We start from the raw sequence: 8,153 nt of genomic DNA, 5'->3' as shown, positions 1-8,153 counted from the left end.
CACATCTTTACTGAGTCTTTTCTCTTTTTTTTAAACACCCTCAACAGGAGTTTCAAAAGCCCTAAGTTTCGTGGTAGAGAACATTTTTACATTAGCTTTTATCAGGTTCCTAGAGTTTTTAATGGCTTTGGACCACTGAATTTTGCTCTTTCTCCTTTCACAAGGGACTAGCCATTTGAGACCAGACTTTATGGAAGAGGCTCAATTCCAGCTGCCAGTGGACCCAAAGGCACAATTTCTGCCTCAAGTAAGTATTAAAACCGCAGGCACCGAGGCTTATACTCTGTGGTGTCACTTCTACTTATGACTATGGTTTTGAACTGTTGTTACTGGCACTAAAATGGAACTAGATTTCCCTTTTATTCTCTTATTAATCAAGGCTATGATTACATTTTTTGTTAATACTTCATCCTATATTGGAAGGGCAGGGTTCATTCATATCAGGTGTCTTTCATGTTGCTAGAAATCTCCCAAAGGAGCATTCTCAAGGACTAGTCTACATTGACTCTTATGTCTAGAACATAATATTTACTTTATTTATATATATTATATATAGTCTATAGCATATATTTATATATAACATGTATAGGTGCCATAGTTAATCTATGATTTCCAGGTGCTGTGAGGGAATCTAGAATTGACTTATAAGGACTAAAAAATGATTTGAAGTAGAACAGCCAATGACAGGAAACGAAACAAATAACTGTCTAAGAGAAGTGTCTAAGAGAAAGAATAAAATAGAATACATAAGGCATAAGTGTATATAAGCCTAAATACTCATGATCTCACAACCTAGATTTTGTAAATGTGGCCAAGAAATTCGCCACATTTGTTTTACCTCTCTGCAACATTCCACTGTCTCACTTCCTATTTTAATCCTTCTGGTTCTGTTTACTTTGGGAATATTCCTTTGGTAGTTCTGATTCCTCCATCTGTCCCCTAGATGTTTTTCCTCCACATGCTTCCCTGGTTTCAGCTATCGGATGTATGCCAAGGTCTCCAATAGTTACATCTCTAATTCTGATCTCTTAAATTCTACATTACTGTCTGCTGAATGTTTCCTTCTACTGGCATGATAAATCTGGCATATTTCTCAAACTGATTATATCTCCTTTCTCTATCTGTAATCTCCTAACTGTGCTCCCTTATCTTTAAGTCAATGGTATGTGCCTCTTTCAATCACCTGGTAGCCAATCAGTTGGCAATAGCTGAAAATTTAAGAAGACTCCTACAGTCTCTTCTCCGGTCTCTTCCCCTGTTAGGTACCTAATTCAGGGCTTCATTATTTCTGAGACTACTGCAATAACTTTCTAATTGGTCCTTCTCTTCCCTTTGGCCTTAAACATTATTGTAGTTGAACATTTCTAAGATATAGGCTTAATAATATCACTCTACAACCTATAAAATGTGATTTAATACCTTAATTTCACATTCAAGACCTACAATTTGGCTGCAACCTACTTTTATAAACTTATTTCCTTTTACCATTTCAAGTACCCTTTGTCCCAGCTAAACTACATTACTCACAGTTCCTGGTAATATGCTCTGAATAGTCTGTCTCAAGAGTGCTTTATATCATGCAGATTCTTCTCTGGAATGTTTTTCCCCACCCGATTTCCAAATCCCTCATAAAGCTTTTTTTTTTTTTCCTAGGTGGAAGTAATCTTGCCATCTGCTGAACTGCAAAAGTACTTTAAACCTCTCACAAAGCTCTTACGGTACACCTCAAAATGTGCTTAAGTCTCTGTCTTACCTTTTCAACTAGTCAACTAAATGATATAGTGGTGGTAGTGGCTAAGAGCATGGATTTTGAAACTAGTGAAGTGGGTCTGAATCATGGCTATGTCATTTACTAGCTAATTTGGAAAAAGTTATTTTATTTCTTTTGTGTATTATGAGGAAAATAATAGCATATACCACATGGGGTTGCTGTGAGGATTAAATGAGTTATATATAAAGTACATAGAATAGTACCAGACACATACTAGCCACTTAATAAAAGTTAGTATCAAGGACAAAATTGGGCATGTCTTACTTATCACTGTATCACCCAGTCACATTATTTTCCACATAGCAGGCAGCAAGTTTTTTTTTCCTTCTTAATTGAAAAAAATTATAACTAAGAAATTGTACTAGATAATTCCAGGTACTATATAATAGCCAAGTATAAGCAGTACAGAAATAGTGCTATAAGAATTGAAGTAAGAGAAAGATCACAATAAGATGATTTTGTAAGAAAATACTTTAGGGAAGAGTGACTCTCTAATGCAGAAGTATTTTAAAAGGCTTAATCTGAGAAAAGCCAGCAGGATGAACTGATAGAGTAATACTCAAGAAACTATTAGCAGTCGTGAGATAATGAGATACTGGATTATGATGATTAGCAATGAGGATTTTTTTTTTTTTTTTTTTTAAGTAGGTTCCATGCTTAGCGTGGAGCCCAACACTGGGCTTGAACTCACAACCCTGAGATCAAAACCTGAGCCAAAACCAAGAGTCAGATGCTTAACCAACTGAGATACCCAGGCACACCAGCAAAGAGGTATTTCAAAGGGAGGGATAAAAACAGAGAGGTAACAAAGCCAGAATAAACTAGGTTTATAAAAATAGGAAGAAGTTAAAACAGTTAAAACCTGAATCTGTGGTGCTGGCAGATTAAAGTGCAAGTACAGATTTGAGAAAGTTGGGAGGCTTAAGTCCTGTTTTGGATATGTTGAATTGAAGGTACATTGTGTGTTACGATATAGTAAGGTCCTGTAGGTAGCTACAAAAGAAAGGTGAGAGGTTTTAAAGATGTAAACTGGGAAGTCCTCAGAATAGAGTTGATGGCTGAAAACGGAGGCACAGATGAACTGCCAGGAGGAAAGACGAGCAGAAGACTGCCAAGTACACTTTGTGAGGCAATTCATCACTGCCTTTCTAGGATCTTGAATGTCTCTAACAAAGTTAACAAAAACTGTCCAAGTATGTTCTGATGGGGGATATAGGCAAACTCAGTAATTGGGAACACCCAGTAAAACCTGTCTCTCTAGTCTGAATGCAAATGGCATGAGAGCAGGGGCTGTGATGTTCTCAAATGTATCCCCAGGGCTTAGTTCACGTCTTGCACATAGTAGTCAATAGATTAGAATCAGTGACTAAGAAGCACTGAAAAATGTACTTGTGGGTAAAAGATTCAACATACTATTCAATGTAATAGCTAAGATGATGTGCAATATTAAGCAAAATGTCAGAATCAGGGGGACAAAGTTCTCAGAAATATATACTATTTGGAATTGGGAAAAAATATTTCATAAGTTAGAAGAAATATGTATCATTATTGGAATCAGCTTGACTTTCGTTTTCTGTCACATACCTGCATTTATTAGTAAGATAATCCAAAAACATTAATTTAGCTGGTTCTGCAAGCTCAGTGAAGTAAGTTCTATCTCTCTGACCTTTCTGGCAAAGAGCTTAATTTTTACTCAATCAAAGAAGATATAAATGTACTATTTCTTTTCTTTTCTTTTTTTTTTTTAAAGATTTTATTTATTTATTTGACAGACAAAGATCACAAGTAGGCAGAGAGGCAGGCAGGGAGAGAGGAGGAAGCAGGCTCTCTGCCAAGCAGAGAGCCCAACACAGGGCTCGATCCCAGGACCCTGGGACCATGACCTGAGCCAAAGGCAGAGGCTTTAACCCACTGAGCCACCCAGGCACCCAATGTACTATTTCTAAGCAAAATTCCAGTTTTAGTTAGTACCTAGAAAGGTACTATAATGGCCATGATCCGATTAAAGTTAGAATGGTGTATAATGATCAAGAGTAAAAATTTTGGGGTCAGATAGACTGCCTTTTGGATCTGAGTTCCCCTAATCACTAACTATGTAAATTTGGGCAAAAAATATAAGTACTTTAAGCTTTAGCTAACTTATTAAGAATTGGAGGATAATGATAGTATCCCATATAGTTGATGTGAGGCTTAATTGAGATAGTTTGTGTACAATGCCTGTCAATAATAAACGGTCAACAAACATTAGCTGCTATTATTATTTTTTAAGATTACTTATTTATTTATTTGACAGACAGAGATCACGAGTAGGCAGAGAGAGAGGAGGAAGCAGGCTCTCCGCAGAGCAGAGAGCCCAATGCGGGGCTCGATCCCAGGACCCTGGGATCACGACCCGAGCCGAAGGCAGAGGCTTTAACCCACTGAGCCACCCAGGCGCCCCAGCTGCTATTATTATTATAATATCATGTGAAGGGAGCTTCCTGCTATTTTATTGAAACTGTTTTAATTGACACTTTTAGAATATAATTTTGGACTCTGGAAAAAATAATTTGGTATAGCAAATGGGCATCCAAAATTTAAATTCACACAAAGTGGTAAGTCTAATAGAATTTTCCCCTCCTCATGATAAAACTGGGATTTCTATTAAGGACTAGATCCTCAGTTTAAGGCAAATAAAAAAAATTCACCACATACCTCCCATCCACATGGGATTGTAAGGAAAGGTATTTGCAAAAGGCTAAGAACCTTAGGAAGATAAAAATAAGTTCCAGAAAATTTGAAACCATAAGCTGGATCTCACCAGGATTTATAGCCCAAATTTATTTGGGCAATCCAAAAAAAGTCCAAAGTCTTGAATTCAACATAAAGAGGTACTATGTTATTGGTGTTACCATCAATGTTCCAATGTGCCTGGAAGTACATTCGTTCAAGGCCCCAAAGAATACTTTTTTTTTTTTTAAGATTTTATTTATTTATTTGACACAGAGATAGAGAGCACAAGTAGAGCAGCAGGCAGCCTGATGTGGGGCTTGATCCCAGGACCCTGGGATCATGACCCGAGCCAAAGGCAGACGCTTAAGCAGCTGAGCCACCCAGGCACCCCCTCATTTTTTTTTTTTTTTTAAAAGAAAGATGAACTCTCAATAAAAGAATAATGGAGCAAACCACCAGGCATGAGTGAGAACTTGCAGAAACAATAGGCGGAAGGTAAACACCCACAAAAACTTTATGTATCAGAATATTAGAACTGTCATACAAAGATTATAAAACAACCATGTACAGTATGTTTAAAGAAATAAATAAGGGCACCTGGGTGGCTCAGCTGGTTAAGTGTCTGACTTTTGCTCAGATCATGATCCCAGGGTCCTGGGAGCCTGAGCCCCACCTCAGGCTCCCTGCTCGGCAGGGAGTCTGCTTCTCCCTCTCCCCCAACAACTCGTGCTCTTATTCTCTCTCTCTCTCGTAAATAACTAAATAAAAAAATCTTTAAAAAATCTGTGTGATCGGGGCGCCTGGGTGGCTCAGTGGTTAAGCCTCTGCCTTCAGCTCAGGTCATGATCTCAGGGTCCTGGGATCGAGTCCCGTATCGGGCTCTCTGCTCAGCGGAGAACCTGCTTCCTCCTCTCTCTCTCTCTCTGCCTGCCTCTCTGCCTACTTGTGATCTCTCTCTGTGAAATAAATAAATAAAATCGTAAAAAAAAAATCTGTGTGAAAATATCTGTGTGAAAAAAGATTAGAAAACTACAAATATTTACCAAAAAGACTTGAAAGAGTACCATGTAAAGCCTCTAATATTAAAATTCTTTAAGTTGAAATAATAACTCAGCCAATAAATCAAACATCAGATTAGACACAGCTGTAAAGAGAGTAACTAGGATGGAACACAGGAAATAAAAAGTCATCCAGAATGAGGCCCCAATAAATGAAAGTAGGAAAAATGTGATAGTGAGGTTATGAGATATCAGATGTAAAGTGAGAAAGTCTAACAAATATTTAACCAGAGCCTCAGAATGTGGCAGAAATAGCACAAGGCAATTATATAAAGAGGTAACTGTTCCTACAACAAAAAAGCACCAATCCCTTATTCAGTAAGCCCAACAAATCCCAAGAAAGGCACAAGAAAAAACACTGATACCTAGCCAGGTAACGGAGAACACCAAAGACAAAGTGAAGTGTTTTTTGTTTTTTGTTTTTTTAAAGCCAGAAATGGTGGGATGCTTGGGTGGCTCAGTAAGTTGGGAGTCTGCCTTTTGTTCAGGTCAAAATCCCAATGTCTTGGGATCAAGTCCTGCATTGGGCTCCCTGCTTAGCAGGGAGCCTGCTTCTTCCTCTCCCTGCCACCCCTCCTGCTTGTGCGCACTCTCTCTCTTTGACAAATAAATAAATAAAAGCCAGAAGTGGGACTGGAGAAGTGCTGCTCTAACAGCTGTCACACCTTTCGTGGTGCAGGTGGAGCTGGGCATTTGGGGCATTAGGGCCACACAAGCCCGAGGCTATAGCTCCCAAGGTCAGCGGACTCCGGTGGGGGCTCCATGGGCTCCACAGTGGAGGCCCTTGGGGCTTTTGGGAAGACAGCAAGCTGAAGAGGAAGGATACCTCTGAGCATGCACTAGAGAACATGATGGTCTTGAAGAAACACCATGAAGATCACTTATCATATAGAGACTGAGCATCTGCAGAAAGAAACTGAGCAGCACAAGATAATGATGATTAAATGTACATAGTTTTCATATGGTGGCTACATGTCATTGCCCATTCTATGTAAACATAGTTTTGGTTTGATTAATATCTGTGTGCTGCCAAGAGATTCTAATAAATTTTTAAAAAGCCAGAAGCAGTAAAAGAAGACAGTTTATCTTCAAGAGTAACAATTAGACAGTTGACAGTAGAAATATAAGTTAGAAGACACTGAAATGTTAAGATTGCTCTTCATTATTATTATCACTAAAAGAAGCTAATTGTCAAGCTAGAACTCCCCAGCAAAAATAGCTTTTAAGAATGAAAATAAAGACATATTCACAGAGACAAAAAACTAAGTTTTCACACCAATATCTTTAACTAAAGCATAATCTAAAGGATGAAGCTCAGGAAAAAAAAAAAGACTCCCAAGAGAAAATTTGAGGAATGGGAAGAAAGAAAGAGTATACAAAAAAAATAGTAAATATAATAAAGATGTCTTGAAATGTTTTTAAAAAATAAGACAGAATTAAACTACATTAATAAAACAATCAAGGAGGAGAAATTAAAAGGAGGAATAAAGAGTTGTAATATTTCAAGATCTTCAAATTATTCAGGAAAAGGATTAGCTAATAATGAATATTTTAATTACCATGGTAACCACTAAAAGAATAGAAACAGTGTCTAACTTGAGAACTATTTGAAGGGAAAAAGTGGAATGAGAAAACCATTAGTCAAAAAAAAAAAAAGCATGTGAAATTGGAGATGCCTATTAGACACAAAAGTAGAAAAACATAGGCAGAAATAAACAGGTCTGGAGTTCAGATAAGAAGTACCATGTAAGGATATAAATTTGGGAGGCATCAGCATAAAAACTGGGTTTAAAGCCAAGAGATTTAATAAGATCACTCTGGAAGTAAGTGGGGATAGAAAAGTAAAGTCCAAAGATAAAGCTCTTAGGCACTCTAACATTTAGAGGTAAGGATGTGAGGAAGAAGAATTAATGACTATGATTTTAAAAGATAAAAATCACAGTGATTTTTAAAAGATAAAATGGAGGAACTCTGTTATAATAGAATAAAAATACCTTTCTAAAAAAAAGTATGGAAAATTTCCCTAAAACTGATCAATTGATCAAAAAGAGAAAATCTTGATATATTTGAAGACACAGAAGCCATCTAAGTCATATTCTAACTATACAGCAGTGAAAAAGGTATTTATAACAAAAGGACAGCCAACAAAAATAAAACTAATTTTAAAATTTTATAAAACACTTCAAAATAAATCAGAGCAAATAAAAATACAGAATTTAAAGACTTTAGAAATAAAGACCGAGAACAAACTACATAAAAATCTATGGGAAAACAGACATATAGATCAAAGGAATAGAGTAGACAACCCAGAAATAAACCCATGTATAGATGGTTCCTTCATTTACAACAAAGGAGCCAAGAATATACAATGGGAAAAGGACAATCTCTTTCAATAAATGGTGCTGGGAAAACTGGACCACTATCTTACACCATACACAAAAATTAACTTAAAATGGATTAAAGTAACCATTCTGACATTGGCTGTAGCAACTTCTTACTAGATGTGTCTCCTGAGGCAAGGGAAACAAAAGCAAAAATTAGACTAACAGGCAAAAATAAACTAGTGGGACTTCACCAAAATAAAAAGCTTCTGCACAGCAAAGGAAACAACA

General features: G+C 37.0%; 1 protein-coding gene across 1 annotated transcript in view; it reads right to left on the bottom strand.

Annotated features, from left to right (window-relative positions):
• LOC111155601 (DnaJ heat shock protein family (Hsp40) member C1) overlaps positions 1-8,153 on the bottom strand; it is a 224,017-nt gene that overhangs the window by 68,152 nt on the left and 147,712 nt on the right. The window lies entirely within an intron of this gene.

The sequence above is a fragment of the Enhydra lutris genome, unplaced genomic scaffold (genome assembly GCF_002288905.1).
Source record: "Enhydra lutris kenyoni isolate GAN:26980312 unplaced genomic scaffold, ASM228890v2 scaffoldscaffold42, whole genome shotgun sequence".
Lineage (NCBI taxonomy): Eukaryota > Metazoa > Chordata > Mammalia > Carnivora > Mustelidae > Enhydra > Enhydra lutris.
Note: the sequence above shows the minus strand (reverse complement) of the source record. Positions and strands in the feature narration are given on the sequence as shown.